Below are 18,557 nucleotides of genomic sequence, written 5' to 3'. Positions count from 1 at the left end.
GTGGTTAAATATGATTTCAGTGGAGGATTATGGTTGAAATTATTTTCTGATGGGTGAAGAGTTTATAGAATCATTGCAGCATAGAAGAAGCCATTCAGCCCATTGTATCCGTACTAGTACCCCTAAGGAGCAATTCACATACTGCCAATTTCCCACCCTCTCCCCACATCCCTGCACATTCCCCCTTTGCAAATGTTTAGAAAATTTAGAATATGTAGAAAAATTTATGGCACAGAAGGAGGCCACTCTGCCCAACTTGCCAAAAAACAAGCCTCTATCATAAACAAAAACAGAAAACGCTGGGAAAACTCAGCAGGTCTGGCAGCATCTGTGGAGAGAGAAATAGAATTAACGTTTCGAGTCCGTATGACCCTTCTTCAGAGCTCTGAAGAAGGATCATTCGGACTTGAAACGTTAACTCTGTTTCTCTCTCCACAGATGTTGCCAGACCTGCTGCGTTTTCCCAGCATTTTCTGTTTTTGTTTCAGATTTCCAGCATCCACAGTATTTTGCTTTTAAGCCTCAATCATATGCGTTCCCTTCATGTGTGTATGAGTTTGTCTATAATGTATACATTGATACAACCTAACATAAGTATCTAAACGTAAATGAATTATCTGTATCTACATAACTGCATGTAAACATAATAGATTTTATTTTAACTAGAAAACTAGTTGATTTTCCAACAGGAAACCATTGATAGAACTGGGGGACATTAGACATGGTGGCACAGCTTTGTGGAGAGAAGCTGCAGTTTAAGCTAAGTTAAGGTCTGATTTTGGGATTGGTTAGTGTTGATGTGCTTATGCCATGTTTGGGAGATGGTGCAGGCTTGGCCTTGTATTCAGGCTTGGTCTCGGATTGGAAACAGACATTGATAAGTTTGGAGAGTGGGTGCAGCTGGGGCTGACGTTCAGGTTGAGGCTGGCCTCTCTATTTAGTGTAAGTAAATGCAGGCAGGATTGAGTCCAAAGCTGAAGTTGAGGCCTGAGTGCGATCTTGGGGTATTAGATGCAGTGAGAGTAGGAAAACCAGTGGAAGAGTTTATATCAGAGTATTGCCACTACATATTGGATCAAAGGTAGTTTTTCAATGACAGTAACAAGTTACGAAGAGAATACATTACCAGGGAAAAGCAACCAATGAAAAGAGAGCCAATAATGATTGACTCAGTAATCATGTAGTTCCCAAAGCTCATGGTACTTGAAGTTGATGGATGAACACAAGATGAAATCCCATTTTAAAAAAATAGCTATTTCAAGAATTAATTTGTTTGGCCTTGACTAAAAGAATAACAATTAGAATTTTCTGTGATATTAGAACCTTCGGAGTAGAAGTTAAATGGGGGCCATTTTATCTTTCATCCTAGATGAAAAATGGCCATTACCAAATTTTACACTTCATTTTACTCCATCTGGAAGATCAAGCAGGATGTCAAATGGATGGCTGATTTGCAGCACCTGTTTTTCATGCAGCAATTAAAGTTAATATTTAACAGGTTTCAATGCAACATTCTCTTCAACATGTCTCTTTACTGATTCAGTAGGCTGTTACTGTTTTAAATATCTTAACTTGTTATTTTAAATAAGCCTCTGTGGCAAAGTGCATTTTACAGGTCAATTTTTTATTATGTAAATCATTTAAAATTATTGACTTGTTACTCGGATGATTCACCATTATGTCGGCAGAGGAGAAAGACAATCAACATTTGAGTCCTTTCAACGCAACACAAGTAGGTATTCGAAGGGGCAGTAGGCCATTATGAATTGAGTTTCTCAAATAAGTACTTCTTTGAGATTACCTGTTTCTGTTTACATCGAATGAAGTAAAAAGTTAGGTGTTCACTGCATGCAAATATTTTAGTAAGTTCTTTCTCATCAGGTCGAGGATATGGAACAGTAGTGATCCGCAAGGTGGTGTCTGAGGGAGATTTCATGTACCAGGTTAGGGTTTTTGGAAGCAGGTCATATATCAAGCTGCAAGGAAGAGATGTAAGAGTGAGCGAATCTGTGCAGAGTTTACCAGTGATGTCAAATCAGAGTCCAGCAGATTCCGGCACAGCATTTCAAACAATGGAGCCAGACAAAAATGGAGGCAAGTGAACATAGATTTGAAAGTAATTAACTCAACTTCTAGCAACCAATAAAGACAATTTTTTGAACTAGCCTGATTTTTTGATTAATATTAAATCCAGCCTGCAATATTCTTTCAATTCTTTTTCTCTCTGAATAAATATCTAATTGCTTCTTGGCTTGCACCCAGTTTAAACTTTCCACTTCAATGAACTTCCCTGGTAACTTCGTCCACGCACATTATTCTTTCTACAAAATAAAAGTCTGATCTTAGTTCCTTTCTCTTTTTTAAATTTGTGTCCCCTCATTTTTGAACCCATCTCTGTAGTATATTTTGTAAATTCATTTCATAATTTCAATTAACTCACATCAAAATCTCTCTTCTGAAGAGAAACAACTCTAAATTTGAATAGTCCCTTAGATACCTAATATCCAGATCACTCATTCTTGTGCTTTGTCAAGGCCAGTAATATTCTTCAATGATTTAATCATCAGTACTATACACATTCTAGCCAGCAGGGAGCATTGCCCAATGCCAGGGTGTTTCTGACAATGGTGGGTGCACTAACTGTGATTTTCTGATGCACACTGATAGCAGACAATGTTTCTTGGCCACATTACATTCTTGGAACACTTCGCCCCTTGGTGCACCCATAAGCACCCTTCGAGGTTGTGAACCAGGCTGGGAGATCACTGTTTTCAATCACAGCCTTAGTCCTCGTTACCTGCCCTGAATCTGAGCTGGCTATTGGGATTTGGTATCGGACACAGTACCCAGCTGACCAGAAACAGCAAGGTAGGATCTTCGGAGGATTCAGTTGGAGGTGAAACTTCCTACAAAGCTTCATTACCTCTTTTTGACACTAGGACTGTACGTTTACTGCAGGAAGAATCGCACTGAAGTCGTTTTGTGTGAAATTCTTCATTAATCGCCATCAATTGCCCTCACTGCCAGAGAAAGACCTGTAACTTTACCTTTGCCGTACAGCTCTTTGCATACCAGGTTGGGGAAAGGTTGACAAATGCTATCTCATTGTCTTTCATAGTATAGTGAGATGCTATGGACAGACCCACCATTGTAGCACCGTCTGTGGGGCTTCGTCATTGTCAGCCATGGCTTAATTGGTGGCATTCTTGCCTTTCTCAGAACGTTGAGGGTCAGGTCCCATTTCAGAGACTCGAACACAAAAATCTAGGCTGACACTCCAGCGCAACACTGATGGAGCACTGCATTGCAGGAGTTGCAGTCTTTCAGATGTGACATTAAACAGAGACTCCATATACTGTCTTGGGTGGAAATAAAAAGATTCTGTGGCACTATTTTGAAGAACAGTTATTCCTGATGTCCTGTTTAATATATATAATCCTCAATCAACGCTACAATAAAAGAATAATCAGATAATCTCTTTATCACATTGCTGGTTGTGGGACTTCTCTGTGCACAGTTTGGCAGGTGCATTTCCTACATTGTAACTGTGACTACATTTCAAAAGTGCTTCATTGGCTGTAAAGCATTTTGGATAACCTGATGTTGTGAAAGACACTATATAAATGCAAATCTTTTTCATGACACAGGGCTGGCCAACTCCTCATACAGCAACAACAATGTTAAAGCAAAATTATTCAGCAAGTAATAATTATTTAGATGATACTATTGAGTGTAATCCTTCAAACAATATGTTTACCATGTTAATTCTAAATTGTTTGGAAAATAAATTATATAGTAATTCAAATTAAGCAATTGAAATAGTATAAACTGACACATTGAGTCTTAAAATTAAGCATAGACTGCAATATTTCATTGCTATAGCAAATGTTCTAATCAATGAAGAAGCCAAATAAAACAATTCCCAATCATGTAATTGGTACTGGAGAAAGCTCCTAGAAATGAACAAATTGTAATCTGCAAAATATGTGATGGCAGTTGAATGCAATAAGCTGCAGTGCCAGCACATGACTTGATCAGGTGGTGGAACACAATTTCAAATTCCTTCCTCCCACTCCCTGGTATAATAGTTTATTACCTTATTTTAGGCCAGCTTGTTACAAGTGGCAGCTGATTGAAGGCCAGGCCCTCCTGCTGCCAAAGCCCCCAAAGCACCTCAAAGGAGCATTACCAAACAAAATCTTGATACAGATCCACATGAGATGATGATGATAATAGGGTAGATGAAGTAGGTTTAAAGAACGAAAGAGGTAGCAAGACGGAAAGGCTCAGGGAGGGAATTGCAGAGATTAGCATCTTGGCAGCTGAAAGTATGGCCACCACTGGTGGAGCAATTAAAATAATTAAACTAGCAATTTGACTTTTACTGTCAAGGTCATGTGTGAAGAATAGCTTCTATGTTAGACCTGCAACCAAGTGGAACCATAAACCAGCTAGAGTCAGCATTTTCAGGAGGAGAAAATAAGAATAAAATAAGCATATATTAATTAAATAATTGTATCATTCATAAATTGGTTACATGGCAAAGTGTACCAAAATTTGTTGCTTTAGTGAAACATAAATCCTTTGCTATTCAGTATTTACAAGTGTGGTGCAATGACTGTCAAAACCAGCAGAAAGCTAGGAAACAGAATGAAACCCTGAAGTTCTGGATCAGGGCTGCGCATGCTCTAAGATCCACTTTTGGCCCATTCAGTTATTATATCTTACCTTTCCTTTACTGGTATGTAGTTACTGTCATTCTTTGTATTAACAAGCATGAATCTTGTCCTAGCTGCAGAAAGTGCGAACAATAATGAAATAGGAACGGAAATGGTGGTCAGCATAGTGCCAGAACAAGATAAGAGGATGAAGGAACAAGTTAAGGACAACAGGCAGGTAGATCCTGAGGAGAAACCAGAAGTGATGGTGAACGGTAAAAAGTCTGCAGTGTTTCGATGGAAGCCTGTTGTTGTCCAAATGCATGATGAGGACAGCATTGAGTGGAGTGAGGGTGATCTAAGTTATTTGTTCAGGACAGAACTCAGAGATCTGGAACCCAGGGTAGAGATGATAACAAAAGATTTCAACAGTGAAAAGGAGTTTGATGAAGAGCTGCATGGTGAAGCATCAGACGATTTAATTAGTCGGGATTTTTTTCCAGAAGAGGAAACACAGAAGGGCAAGTGAAACAGTAATGTGATTTCTGTTAAAACTCTGCAGTTTGCTTTTCTATAATAGTACAGCAGTCTCCTTTAATACGACTGAACAATAAATTATGATCTTTGACATAGCACTGGTTGTTTATGACACCCTTACTAATAAAAGACCATATGAATCCTCAATGTAACAGACATCATGCAAGATATATTCTGGTATTGCACAGCCTGAAATATAAAACCATTTCTGGTGTCTTCATTAATACCTCAATGGTGCCCCCTCTTTAAAAGTCACTTTTGGAATGGCTTCCCTGAAACAGCATTATAATGGAGCTCTACTATACACTTACGGTGCTTGTTTCCTTACGGCCATGTCAACATAACTGTCCTGAATTAATCATCACAGAGCACACTTGTTTTTGAAGTTTTAGCACCCCTCAGCTTGGGAAGTACAGCTCTGGTGAATAGAAAACTTATCTTTCAGCATCAAGCATTGCTACAGCTACAACATACCCCAGCTGAAAACTGAAGCTCCCTCCTCTCTACCCTAACCCCAGAAGAGAACCCCTCTGTCCTACAGCAATAGAACAAATCAATTTCCCCAAACCACTATCTTTTGATGCTTTTCGAGGTGAAGTTATTGCTCAATGTCAGCTTTTTTTTTTGCTGTGGGTTCACAATTACTAGAGGAAATGAGGTGAAACTGCCTGTTTTCACTTCATATAAGATAAAAATGAAGGTTTAAAAATCTAACTAAGAGTGGAAGGTGTTTATCAAAGAAGGGAGATCTGCAGATAAACATTGAGACTTTAATTTTTTGGGCTCACTCCCATTTCTATGTTAAAAGTAGAGGAGCTTTTGTCATAAAGTGACTATCACTTTTGGAAACAAAGGTGTTCAATATGAAATTCCCACCACTAATACAAAAAGGAAAAACATTTTAAAATTAAGTAAAATCTTGAGAGCGAGGTTAAAAGATGGTGCAACTAGATTGGAAAATTTTGGTATGAGTAAATAAAAGTTGTGTGGAATGTCGGGAAAGCTTGGTATGCAAGAAATGTACTGTTGTACTAAAAACATTGCATTGTAGCTTTGAGGAATTTAGTATAGCATTTAATCTAAAACCTATTGAAATACAAAACTTGTGGCAGCAGACCAGATTGGTGATGATGTAGTGGATGTGAATGATAGTCTTTGGCTGTAGAGCAAAACCAGCAAGAATGAAACACAGTCTATTTGCTTTCCCAAATAATTTTCTTTTCCATTGACTTTGAATGCTGAACAAATCCACTTTAAGTCTACTTTAAATCCACTTTTACCCATTTCATGCTATTACTGAAGACCAATTTCATCCTCCATGTAATTTCACCTCATATTTGTGAACATAATGAAAAGGTCTCAAGCAAAAATATAACTCACTTTACAGAGCAACAAATATTCTTCTGTGATCAATTTAAAATGCCAAGTTAGTAATCAGAATGGATGACTGTTTTAGAATGCAATGTCATCCCAGACTGAATTGTTTCTGCTACAGGCACAGTCAAGGTCATAATTACTTGAGGGAGCCAGGCCATGTACACTATCTCACTAACCCTACCTCTGTAAAATCTTAAATTTCTAAGCTCAGGAGGTTATTCAACATTAAACAGTACCCACAATGGGCAGTATCTTTCATTTTGGAGAACAAGTTGGGTGCTGGGAGTGGAAATGAGTGATTTCCACCTTGGGGGCAGGAAGGTTGGCCCCACGTGATCTCATGCTGTTCAGCTCATTATGTATGCATGTGTAAGGACCACAGTGAATCTCGGGGGGGCAGGAAGTCACTGCCCTTGCCATCGCCTCATGGGGTTGAAGGTCCTGGTGCCATGTTTAACAGCCAGACAGCCATTTACTCACTGCAAGCCAGGAACATCAGTCTGGCTGTCGTTCCAGAGAGGGAGACCTACTGCAGATAACAGAGCAGACAATGTGTGGCCCCATGGTTCAGTGAAGCCTCCCTGCAGAATCTCCTCCAGGCTGTCCAGGAAAGGCAGGAGGTGCTGTTTTCTAGGAATGGCAGCAGGAGGCCCTCCCATCTGACAACAGTGGCCTGGATGGAGGTCGCAGCGGAGCATAGCACTCGTGGTACCCACAAGAGAACAGCCCAGCAGTATTGAAAAAGGACGAACGATCTGCTGAGCTCCACCAGGGTCAGTGACACTGTCTAGTCACTGCAAAGTGACACTCAAAAGGTCATCAGGCAGAGTAAGTGTCCGAGTGCACAGGGATATCAGACGGAAGTTTGGGTTGCAGAATTCAGCAGCAGAAGGGACATGCACATTGTGCTGAATTTTACGTGCTGCTGGCAGGCATGTTTCCTGCGGGGGAGTGTACCTAAAATAGAGCCGGTGCCCATCCAACCACCTTCCTACCCACCTCCGAGCTCTCCCCCATAATACAGGGGGATGGGCAGTTGCCCACTGAAATCAGCAGCCATATTTAAATGAATAATCAAGGGCCAGTTAGCCTTGTTATTGAGCCAATTGGCTCTGATAAAACACAGCTGGGCGGGAGCGGGAAGCCCGATTTATTTTATTTATTTTTTAAAAAATCAAATGCTCAAAGGTTGGGAAGGAGGAGTGTGTCACTCTCAGGGCTGCCCTTTGTGATTGCGAGGCAGCACCCCCCTTAGGTTAATTCCCTGCTTCCTTCCTACCCTCATTTCTACTCACAGGCATCCAAGGCAATGGGAGAACGGAGTGCCGTGCAAGTTCTAATGTGACATTGGGCACAAGGGGCCTGTATATCAGCACAGTTTGGCGCATGACGGGATCACAGCACCAGCAGGGCAGACGCTGAGTAGTGCCATTGAATTCAGCTATCATAAACCAAGGTACATGAGAGAAAAGTATAATGTGTGTTACAAAGAAAGGAGCTGTGGCCTGCCAGCCAGCAGAGGATAAAAAACCGAATAGTAAAGGAGATGTATCGGCAGCTTACTCCGCCTGGAATGTGTTAGCTATTAGATTGCCACGTTGCAAGGGCCCTCGTGTGTCTCAGTGACATCCTCATCATTGGAGGAGACATCACGATCCTCCATGTCTCTCTCAGCCAAGACATCCGCCCTTTGTTGTGTGAGGTTGCGCAGGGTGCAGCAGACAACAATGATCCAAGATGCTCTCTGTGCAGAGTATTGGAGTGCCCTGCATGAACAGTCCAAACATCTGAACTTCACCTTCAGAAGGCCTGTTCAATGGTGGGCCTTGTGGAGGCATGTGTGGCATTAGAGTTCTCCTCGGCACCACTCTGGGGACGTCAAACTGACATCATTAGCCAGGTCTTCTGGGGGTATCCCTTGTCTCCCAGCAGCCAACCCTGCAATGCTCGAGGTCCTTAAAAAAAAACTTGTTGCACCTGGCAATGGTTCAGAATGTAGGCATTGTGAGAGCTCCCTGGGAACCGGGCACAAACATGCAGGATTTGTCTTGTGTTATCACACATATCAGCTGTATGAACAAAACGTGGAAACCTATTCTATTGATAAATGTGACTGGCTGATTACAAGGAGCTCTCACATGTCTGCAGTCAATAGCCCCTTGCACTTGTGGGAATTCTGCAATTGCCGAAAAACCCAATGCTCTGGTTGTCTGGCTCTCGGGATCCAAGTGGAAATTGACAAATTAGTGCACTCTCCATAAGAGGGCACCTGTCATCTCCCAGATGCACTTTTGCACCATTGACTGGGAAATGCCACACAGGTCCTCAGCCCTGGAAGGAGCCACTGACAAAGAAGTTTAGGGTGGATGTGACCTTTTAATGCCACTGGCATAGGATTGCCTCCAAGTCCTTGCAGACGCAGGACTTTGTGCAAAAGTTGGCAGATGTGAGCAACCACATTCTGGGACACCCTAAGGTGCCTCCAACATTGCCTTTCACTCATCTGCAGGTAGCTGCACCGCCTGCGATATACTCGAGTTTGGCCCAATGCTCACAGTCACACTGGCCCCTGGTCACCAGCCTCTTGAACTTCTTGAGGCCCTGCTTCCTCTTGCTGCTCAGGCCATTGTTCTTCCTGGTCCTGGGCTAATCTGCACTGGTTCCTCCTCATTTGGACGAGAGCCAATAGAAAGGCAGGGTTGCCTGACGGTCTGCATTTGTCTAGGCCCCAGTAGATCTGTGAACAAATTGCAGTGAGCCATCTAGTAAACATATTCTTTGTAGATTAACCTCCATCTCTGAGGCTCAAAGCTAATGCTAAGCTCTGTGCCTTGCTTCCATCTAGACGTGGCATCCCCACCCCACCCCTTCCCGGTGAAGGACTTCCTGGAGGAAAGCAGGTGTGTTCCTCCCATTCGTACATGACTGTGCATGGAGACTTTGCACATTGACTGGGGTAATGACAGCCATGTGCGAGAACCCTCCCTCAGACACTATTCAGTTTGCCTCCATCACCCTTGAAACTCTATGGAGAGACCATTGCCTTGGCATCATAGAAAGACTTACCACATAAGCCTTTGCCAGCCATGACCATTTACCCTGGAGAATGGTGGCTTGGAGTTGGGAGTTTGCTGACATCCACCACCACCCATGCCCCTTGGAGGCATCCACCTCCCTCCCTCCCTTTATCCCTGCTTCCGACAGCAGCAGATGCCAGTCAGCAAAGAATGTATGGCAGCTCAAGACCTTGATGGGTTCTTGCTGGAATGTGACCCATTAGTCATGGACCAATGCTAGTTTATTGGGCGTTGGAACCTCGAGAGCAAAACTCGACTGATCCTGGTTCTCCATGGAATGGGCTAATAATTAATAGGGTGCCCATTTACTCAGCCCAAAAAACGAGGCATCAACTCCTACCACCCCAAAAGATACCCTCCCATATCGAATGCTTGAGAGATATTACGAACTCCGCAACAACCTTAAAGCTTCATATTGCATGAGAGGTTTGCCAGCATGTCAAGCACCACCTACCATTCCGCCTGTTACCCACCAAGCTCCCCCAATTCTCTGACACAATCATTGCCTTGTTGTTCCTCTTCCCCCTGTAACCATTCAACCTCCTTCTGTTACCCTGGACCCAATTATCACTTTTGTGGACATTCCTGCTCTCCCCATAGTTCCCAGAACTGCCAATGTGCTCATGGCCCTCCTGACCCCGAACCCTCCCACTCTTGAGCCCAGCTGTACCCTGACTTTCCACGAGCCCGCCCCCCCCTCCCCTGCCACCACCCATGAGACCACCTGCTGTCCGCCCATAAGCCTGGCACTTCCACCCTACTTGATCCAACTTCCTACTCTGACTGTGACTGTACCATCTGCCTCATGGTACCCTTGTTCAAACCCTTAGTGCCAAATTCTTGAACTCACAGACAATGCCCTTTTATGTCCACTTTTCTATGATGCTCAATGCCCATAAGGCCATCCACTGTCCTACTACTGGACCAAGACATGTGTGACATGCTTACTGTCCTAAATATGCCCTGGGCAGTCTGATTTTCTTCACCGGACACCCAGCCTTCCCTGCTGACCTTGCCTCCACTCCACCTTTTTCCCACTTAGCCTACCTCCACTGTTGACTGTGCTCTGTCCTTCCCCCCTTAGCCTGTCTCCCCTGTCCAGCCTTCATGCAGCTTGGCCTACCAGCAGCTGATCTCAATCAGGAATTGACATTTCTGAGCAGTCCCCAAGAAAGCCAAAGCAGTGGCTACTCACTTCAAAATCCAGGAAGAAGTCTACCTCACTCGGTACACGCCACTTATATAAAGTCAGAAATGTGAACGTTATAATTTCTTATTGGCAGTGAACCTAATTTGGAGGGGAACTTAATTCTGGCCTTTTAATGAGCATGAACGGCATGCAAAAGAGCTTCCTGACACTGTTTAAAGTCCCGAGAACTTAATTGCAAAAGTTCATCCTGCCGTCAGGAAACTAATTTTTTTGGCCTCTCCCCGCCCGCCAAGCTTCCTGCTGCAAATGGGACCAGGAGGTTCCGGCTGTTGTCTTATAGCCTCTCATAGAAATGGGCAAGAGTGCACTTCAAGTGGATTTATTCTGCATTCGAAGCCAGTAGAGAAGAACATTATCTGGGAAAGAAAATGGGCTGTGTTTCATTATTGCTGGTTTTGTTCTTTAGCCAAAGATGAAATTCATACCCACTACATTTTCACCGTCTGGTCTGCTGCCTCAAACTTTGTATTTTAATAGATTAAATACTATACTAAATGCCTCAAAGCTACAACACAATGTTTTTAGTACAGCAATACATTTCTTGCATACCAAACTTTCCTGACATTCTACAGAACTTTAAGAGCTGAATTTTCTGGTTGGTGGGGGGAGCGGGAGTGGACTCAATTGCCACCTTCAATCGGGCCAACGCTGCCATTTTATGCGGGTGGGCCAATTAAGGCCCGCCCAGCATAATGTGCGATTCCCAAGGATAGCGGGAGTGGGCGGGTGGCGGCGGGAGTGCACTGTCCGCCAGGTCCAATGGCGACCCGGCGGCCTGTTTTTATGAAGCGCTGGCAGCCTTTACAAGGCTGCTCACAATGGCAAGTGGAAGGGCTCACCCGAGGGCTTCTGGGGAGCAGACCAGGCTGGAGGGTAGGGCAGCGGGACAGGCCAGGCCGGAGGATAGGGCCAGCGTGCCCCTTGTTTTTCAGATGACTGCCTTGCTGCCCTCCTCAGAGGTGGCAGCACGGCGGGAGGTGCTGGTTCCCCAGGATGGGAGGAGGAGGACCCCTCACATGACGAAACATGCCTGGGAGGAGGTGGTGAGTTCCCGCGATGTGGTACGGCGCACCTGGATCCAGTGTCACAAGTGCTTCAATGACTTGTTGCGCTCTGGCGGAGTGAGGACAATGTTGGCATTGGTCATTTAACCCAGCAGGTCGGCTTACCCCACTGCTGCCCATCCCCCACCCCAAGTCTGAGTGTAGTGACTGCATTGAATCATTGACAACATTTGTCCTTTGCTGGGTGGGCAAGCAGATACTGCCCATGCTGAGGTCAGCCTGAGAGGGTGATGAAGAGATGTGTTTTGCCCCCGCAGCATGTGTTACACTAAGTCCCACATGACTGGTTTTGGGGCAACCTGGAGGAGCTGCACCTAGGCACTGTGTTTGAACTCCAGGATATGTCCAAGTCAGGGTGATGACATGCTGGGAGGGAAGCTTCAAGATGGCGTGGCAACAAACCATTTGCTGCACTCTGCACTCCATGTGCTTGCGCCTCCTTGCTATGGAAGGATATATGTAGGCAGCATGTGTCCAAGGGGGTGGATGGGGAGCAGGCCTAGCATCTTTGTGGGGGTGTTCGGCAGCAGTGGGGCGAGGAGGCACTGGATATGTCCCACTCTGGTTGGGGTGGGCCATGTGCGAAGAGAGTCCATGTGCAATTTGCACAAATGAATGTTTGTGTCTCATTTTCAGGAGATGAATGCTCATAATGCGGCAGAGCATGTGAGGACTGGCAGCGGCCAGGCGCAGATTGCCATTCTTAGCCACTTCGAGCAGGAGGCCCTGCATCTGGAGAGGTGCCATGTGCCCAGGTCCACTGGTGTCGGTGAGGCTGGGGTGCCACGGCCAGGTATTTATGCTCAACAGTGAGGTCAGCATTGTTCTCCCAACAGCCATAACAGTGCTGAATGTTAATTGATTTGATTTTGCAACATGGCTTGACCATTGGTTATGGAAGGATGAGCGCATAATGATCTGGGGGTCAGAGATGCACTTTGACATTGTCTCCACGTTAACTGATTCACTGTCCTTGTTCTTCCTTTTAGCTTCATCGGAGCAGGGCCGTGGGGAGGAGCAGCAGAGGCCCCCCTCTCACACCTGAGGGCCCTGAAGTCTCACCAGTGTCACACCATTTCTGCGAGGCAGGCACCAGCGCAGATACTAGCACCTCGGTGGGAATTCGAACATCGGCTAGTGTCCCGGGGCACAGTGGTGAGGGCACTTCACAGTCGCTGGAGGAGCTGGCAGAGACAGAGAGCGCCCATGGCGCCAGCAATTGAAGTACTGCAGGGGTCCAGGTACATGCTCAGTCGGTGCGTGATGATGTGCCTCTGGGTCGTCCGCGACGCAGCAGGTGCAGGAAATGTGGCTGGGTGTGCGGGAGCATCTGGGGGAGATACATGGAGCTATGCTTGGCTTGGCCTCAGTGGTGGAGGAGTCTACGCGGACTATTGCCGAAGCAATGAGCCACATGTCCGAGCGCCAAGCGTCCTCCATGGAGAGAGTGGTGACTCGTGGAGAGGCTCCTCCAGGAGACCCGTCAGGGCTCCCTGGGGCTGCTCTGTGACCAGAAAGCTCTCACATTGGAATTGACCTCAGCTGGTCTGTACTAGTGTGGGAGATGGTTTGGGCATCAGCTTTCCCAGTTCGGTGCCCATCCATCCATGGTGAGCAGGGAGGTCCGAAGCAAACTCACATCAGCGCAGCAGCTGCCTGTCATCTCTGCGGGCATCTCTCAAGGCGTTCCGGATGAGGGCGGCAGTTCCTCCGTCCCTCTCCCAGTGACAGTAGCATCCGGTGAGGCTGCAACGACTAGGGAGATGCCAGCTGTGGTATTGGCAGCTCCCTCCCAGGCTGGGCCAGCACTGGCTCCACAGGCCAGAGGACGACCGCCAAGGTCATTGAGGCCAACAGGGCAGCAGAGTCAGCAGGCTGTATCAGATGCCACTCCAAGCAATGGGGCAGCACCAAGACGTAGCACCCGTAAATGAAAACATAAGGCACCTTAGGCACATTACGGGTTTTTCACTGGTGATTTTGTGTTGGCCTGAGATGAGGTCCTTTATGATTTGTTTTGAATTGTAACACTATTGTCTTTTTTTTGGAATAAGTTGGTTTGCTTGACATATTAAATTCAGATATGTCACCATGGCTGAGGCTGCCTCTTTTCTTCTGCATGTGTATGGTTTCCAAAACTGTAATGAGTGCTTTTTTGGACACTCAGCTTTATTAACAAGGCCCTTAGTGACTGTTCCTAACCTGGCAGATTTTGCACTTAGGTGTGGAGTATCGAGCCTACAGCCCAGGCTGGTCCTGGTGGTCCATCTGTGGTGTGCTAGCTGAAGGTGCGTTGGATTAAAGCCTCCCGGGTGTCCCTACCTCCCTGGAGTAGTCCCGGGTCAGTGTCTACCCCCTCAGCATTTCCCTGCGCATACTCATCCTTGGACTCACTGCTGGATTCATCGTGTGCGGCCACAGCCACTGCACCGATGTCTTTATTGTCCACTGCATTCCCCCTTTCCAGCGCAAGATTGTGGAGAGTGCAGTATGCAACCACTATCACCAAGACACGATCTGAGGGGTACTGGAGTGCGCCCCCTGAGCGGTGCAGGCATCGGAAGCGCATCTTGAGAAGACCGATGGTTCTCTCCACCACAGCCCTTGTGGAGGCGTGGCTCCTATTGTACCGCTGCTCAGCTTCTGTTCTTGGATGGCGGAGAGCCTCTGGCTCACTGTGTCTGGCTTGCCTGGTCCCAACGGTAGTGGATGAAGGTCAATGCATGCCTGAACAGAGCATCTGTAACCTGCTTGTCACAAGTGTGGACAGCTGATTGAGAGACACCGCAAAGATCAGCCACCGACCCCTGGAAGGAGCCAGAGGCATAGAAATTGAGGGCAGCTGTGACCTTCAGAGCCACTGGCATAGGATGTCCACCCACTCAGTTAGCGGAGATCTCAGGCCATATCATTGGACAGATATAGCTGCCTGTCTTCCTTGAGAGACAGAGCCTCCTTCGGCACTGTACTTGCAGACATATTGAGGTAGCTGCTTCTCCGCCTATATACCCTGGCAGCAGGATAGTGGCGTCTTCCGCCTTGGACTACCTCTTGGCCCCTGCGCCCCTTGTGCCTGCGCCTGTCCTCCCAAAGGTGGTTCCCTTGGAGGCTGAATGTGCACTCTGGCCTCCTTCCCCTTCTAGCCCTCCCTTCCTCCTCAGGAGCTGCCTCCAGTGGACAGTTCAGCTCCCATTCCCAGGCTAAGGGAAGGCTTCCAGAAACCTGCAGGCCCTTAAAAGATTACTCACTGCAGAGTGCTGACCTGAAGGTTAAGAGTCCATAAAAAACAGCTGGTATGCGTTTTGAAGTACTGCAGATCACACAGGCAAGTTTCAAAAACTTTCAAAAATAAACACTTGACTGTGCACACTCGCGACCCCAGTGAGCCCTCTTATCCCGTCCGTGGATGAGGTTAATACAAATGTGTCCTATCCGCCTGCCCGTTGTGGCCGTGCACCAACCTGGAGATTGCACAGGCGCCGAAAAGTTGGCGTCGATTGAGTCTAGGGCCTTAAGCGGCCCGTTAATTAATGGCGGGCGCGCGTCGGACATCATAGCGCACCCGCCCAGCGAAATGTCGTGATGGCGCATGGTGATGTCGGGACACTAGCCCAACGTCACCGCGCGTCATTTTACACGCGGACTTGCGGGGCCCATCCCGCACGCCACTGGGAAAATTCTGCTCTAATTTTCTCATACCAGAAGTTCCCAATCTTGTAGCACCATCTTTTAATCCAGCTCTCTTCAAATTCCACTATTTTTAAAAAAACGTTTTCGCTTTTTGTATTGGAGACAGAAATTTTATATCGGACCTCGTTTTCAAAAGTGATGGTCACTTTATGATTTTAAAAAACCCTTCACTTTTGGCAAGCTAACATCAAAACTAGAATTAGCCCAAGAATAGCAATGTCTCCATTTATCCATAGAACTCCCTTCTATGATATACACCTTTAACTCTTAGCCAGATTTTTATACCTTCACTTCTATCACTTATGAAGTGAAAACAGTAAGTTTCACTTCCGTTCCTGTAGTAACTATGAACCCAAAGCAAAAAAACAAATGACAATGAGCAATTACTTCACTAAGAAAGACCTCACAAATTGCTGTTGTAGGAAATTGATTTTCTTCTACTTGCATAGAATGGAGGGGTTCTCTTCTGATGCCAGGTTAGAAAGGAGGGGACTTTAGTTTTGAATCAGCATATGGCCATTTAATATTAGGGGCTGAATGGCCTACTGCTACTCCTAATTTGTATGTTCATATGTGTATTTGTATGGTATACTTAATGATTCATGGAAATCTAATATTGTCCATTCATCATTTTCTAGTCCTGTTAATATTAATAGAAAAAATTCAACTTTTATTTCTTTCTCAAGCAAGTTAAATGGTGGACCAGATTTTCACTACTGAGGCGGGTAGCGCCAGTCGGGAAATTTCCTGACTGACCGTACCCACCTTGGTTAAAAAGTATCCTGAAACATTTGATTTTCACTTTGGGAGTATGGCAGATGCAGGATAGGACCAAGTACCCTGGCCCGTTGGGGGTGGGCTGGCAACAAGTTAGAAGGCTCACCTCGGTTCTCTGGAACTTTGTCCCAGTTGTTTTAGAATTTATTAGGCTCTCTAGCCATCACCCCTCATATCCCCTCAGCCCCCACCCACCATCCCATGGTCCCTCGTATCCTCCATGCCAACTCATACCCCCCACCCAATCCGCATGCCCCATCATACTCCCCATGCCACCTCCATAGGCACTTACTCAGTATCCACCATGGGCAGACATCCGGAGCTAAGTGGAAAATTTTTTAAAATTTGAACAATTTAACATAGCTTTACTCATACACACTTCATAGTGAAAAAAAATCCCATTTATAAAACCTATTCAAAGCTTTTAAATCTCCTCGTAGTTAATCTCCTGTAAAAACAAAGAAAGTTGTATTCAGACCCCGCATCAAAGACATCTAATCTTTTAATAGATTCTTTAAACTGTCAAACTGCGAACTCCGAATCCCCTGCTGAGATAATTGTAGCTTTTGAAACTCCAAGTATTCATAATGATAACCCTTGGGGAAATGCCAACAAAGAACTCTATTGAAACTGTATGACCAGATGCTACTTTTTTCTTTCTAAGCTTGTCAATCAAAACTGTCCAGCAATGATTTTTTTTTAAACTCTCACTGACAGCTGCAGCTTTTTTTTAAGTTTAAAGAGGGTGAATTTAAAAAAACTTCAATCATGACACTTAAACAGACCTTATTCACCCTTCAAGAGTGCTAATGTCCACTCCATCAATTTGTGATTCCTTCACTGTGGGGTTAAGGTCCCAACAGCCAAAATGGGGTCTGTTTGAATTCAGCACTGAGTTCAATGGCTCTGCTGAGTTTGGGTTTCCCTCCTGTATGAATCGCACCCCAACCCCTTCACCTGCTGGCAAAAATTGGATCTGTCAAAAATGGGTGTGGGACTTCTGCATCTGGTCCTGTCTGCCATTTTTAAAGATCTGCAGAGCCTCCCAGACTCTTGAAAATCTGATCTGGCATGTTCTGAACATTAACTTTCAGTAAATAGGCTCCATTGATGGAAAAAGAAATATTACACTGCAACAATCTTCCAATGTGTTTTATTTAGTTCTCATTGGCTGTTTCTGCATTCATAAAGACACTCTGTCAGCAGGCATTTGTGTCAAGAGGTTTGTTGTTTACCTGTCAGGAAGTTGTGAAGGCCACCCCTCCACAGGTGCACATGCATTAGATTTAGTCATATGGTTGTGTGTTGTCACAGATCATTCAAGTTTATCTATTTACCTACACCACTACTTTTCTAGCTGGAAATTCTGCAATTTCTTTTCCAGATTCCTTCCTTGCAATCAGCACTGTCTTTTTGAAGGTACTGCATTTTCCTCCTAAAAGCTCCTAACCCTTGTGTCTATAATGTACTCATCTATGAGGGCACTGGTCCCCAATGCTTCTTTCACTTTGCTCCCAATGACCATAGCCAGTTCCATCCCTTTTCCCTTCTGTGATATAAGTGGCATTAATGAGTTGGCTGTGGCTCAATTGGTAGCACTCTCGCCTCTGGGTCAGAAGGTTGAAGGTTCAAGTCTCAGTCCAAGACTTCCGCGCAATAATCTAGGTTGGCACTCCAGTGCATTACTGAGGGAATGCTGCACTGTCGGAGGCACTCTTTCAGATGAGAGGTTAAACTGAGGCTCTGTCTGCCCCCTCAGGTGGATGTAAAAAATCTCATGGCACTATTTTGAAGAAGAACAGTGGAGTTATCCCCAGTGTCCTGTCCAATATTTATCTCCTAACCAACATCAGAAAAACAGATTATCTGGTCATTATCACATTGCTGTTTGTGGCAATAACTATATGCAAATTGGCTGCCATGTTTCCTACATTACAAAAGTGACTACAATTCAAAACTATTTCATTGGCTGTAAAGCACTTTGGAATACTTTGTCAGATTCTAACAACTTACTGTATTTATTTGTAAATACCAAAACATTATATGCCTATATTCCAAATATTCCGATATTATATGCCTAATATTCATGCAAGCACCTTAGTCGTTTAAACAAAGATTTTAATTGAGGCAGTTTATAATGCTACTCAACCACACACCTAAATGCAGT

At 45.1% G+C, this 18,557-nt stretch overlaps 1 protein-coding gene across 7 annotated transcripts in view; it reads left to right on the top strand.

Annotated features, from left to right (window-relative positions):
- LOC144683753 (ATP-binding cassette sub-family C member 5-like) overlaps window positions 1-18,557 on the top strand; it is a 225,188-nt gene that overhangs the window by 160,476 nt on the left and 46,155 nt on the right. The window contains exon 1 of one of the 7 annotated variants that reach the window (XM_078547114.1): window positions 13,054-13,078. The exons of 5 other annotated variants lie outside the window; for them this stretch is intronic. The gene's annotated coding sequence lies outside the window, so the exon portion shown is untranslated. Of the gene's footprint in view, window positions 1-13,053; window positions 13,079-17,778; window positions 17,810-18,557 lie in introns of those variants that run through there. One more of the 7 variants, XM_078547113.1, reaches the window with a different exon arrangement.

This window comes from Cetorhinus maximus, chromosome 8 (genome assembly GCF_964194155.1).
Source record: "Cetorhinus maximus chromosome 8, sCetMax3.hap1.1, whole genome shotgun sequence".
Lineage (NCBI taxonomy): Eukaryota > Metazoa > Chordata > Chondrichthyes > Lamniformes > Cetorhinidae > Cetorhinus > Cetorhinus maximus.
The sequence above is the reverse complement of the archived record's forward strand: the minus strand, read 5'-3'. Positions and strand labels throughout refer to the sequence as shown.